Source organism: Octopus bimaculoides, chromosome 3 (assembly GCF_001194135.2).
Source record: "Octopus bimaculoides isolate UCB-OBI-ISO-001 chromosome 3, ASM119413v2, whole genome shotgun sequence".
In the NCBI taxonomy this organism is placed as follows: Eukaryota; Metazoa; Mollusca; class Cephalopoda; order Octopoda; family Octopodidae; genus Octopus; species Octopus bimaculoides.
Window position 1 is genome coordinate 145,847,816 of NC_068983.1, and position 1,967 is coordinate 145,849,782.

The window sequence follows — 1,967 nt, forward strand, 5'->3', positions numbered from 1 at the left end:
TATATATATATATATATATATATATATGATTTTAGAACATGACTTGCTGAATGAAGACAAAAGTATTTAACTGCTTTTCGATTACATAAACGATAATAGTTCATAATGTCCATAATTTTTACTAAGAAGCAAGTCGACACTTCTTATGAATATTTATAGCATCCTGCCTTAGCAATAGATCAGCATTAGTTTGGCAGAAACGTTAGAGTATCTAGCCAAATTGTTCACAGTATTTAGTTTCATCCCTCTACAGATTGAATCCAAATTTTACCTTTCATGAATTTAATGTTAATGTCAATAAAAGTAATAGCAGTAATATATTTCTCTCCAATGAAAATTAGCCTTGATCCGAATAAAATACATTTTTTTTTAATGAACGATACAGCTTCCTTATGACATAACTACAAGTAAGAAAATGTGGTCTGGTAAGGTAATGGAAGACAGACGTGTGAGATAATAAGAAATGAAATGATAGAAAGCAGTAAAGCAAACTGTCTGGAAAATGGAAGAGATAAAATTTATGTCGTGATGGGATTAGTAAACAATAGGTTTGATTCATAACATCTCAAAGAATCAAAAGCTATCAAACAAGCGCTAAGCCACTCAGTTTTCTTATGATATATTAGAGTTTGCAATTTCACGAAGAGAAAAATAATATTGTTTGAAGCCTAAAAAAAAAGCGGGTCATTGATCTGAGAAAAGATACTTTATAAAATGGGTGGAATATGAAGATGTGTGCTGCGATCACTTTCAATCACTAAATATGTTTTATTTAACTTAACAAATATGCTGCTGATTTTTGTTTTACTTCTATCACGTTTTTACCTGTTTTCGTTTTGGCGTAAAATAAACTGAAAAAAGTCAATTTTGGAAGAAAAAAAAACTGTAAATCAAGAAGCGAGGAAGTGTTGGGTATAAATAAAAGGCGTCTTCTATAACAGAATACTATGAAATATCGTTGATTTGTGACAGGAAAAAAGGTGAATCTTTGAATTAGGGGCGTAGTTTCAAATAAGTTCTTTCCGGAAATGAATGAAAAGCCCCACAAAATGAGGACTGCCAAAGAGTTGACGCTCATAAGCATGTTCCAGGCACGGAATAAAAGAAAAGCGAACAGTCGAAATCAACCGGTGACACCTTTGATTTATATAAAAGATTACTGTTTGGATTAAGGTGAAAAGCAAACAAGGAAACTACCTAATATTGACTCACGAATCATTGAAGATATATCAACATGCGAACGCACGGACACACACACACACACACACACACACACACACACACACACACACACACACACACACACACACACACACACACACACACAGGTATATATATGTGTGTGCGTCCACATAAGAAAACTCATGCACATCTGATGTATAGAATTATTTTTTTAAGTTCACAAAATTTGTACATATGTACACACTCACGTATGTTCATATAATGATTGCACATAAGGATTTATTTTGACTAGACACTGACAGATTTTTATAAAGAAGAGACGTTAGTTCATTGCGTTGACCCAAATATTCTTTAAGTAGTATAAACCAACCTTACTCTAGGGTACGAAAAAGCTCTATACATTCTTTTTTTAACAATAAAGTAAGTTAATGTTAAACTTCTAAATTGTAAGTTCACTACAGCTTTACCTACCATTATATTACAGTTTTACATGTTTCAGTAATTTTGACCGTGGCCATGCTGGAGCACCGCCTTTTAATCGATGAGGTCGACCCCAGGAATTATTCTTTGTAAGCCTGGTACTTATTCTATCAGTTTATCTTGACGAACCGCTAAGTTACGGGGACGTAAACACACCAAGATCGGTTGTCAAGTGATGATGGAGGAACAAACACACAAATACACACACACACACGCACACACACACACGCACACACTCACACACACACATACACACACACACACACACACACATATATATAAGAATAAAATAATATTTATACACA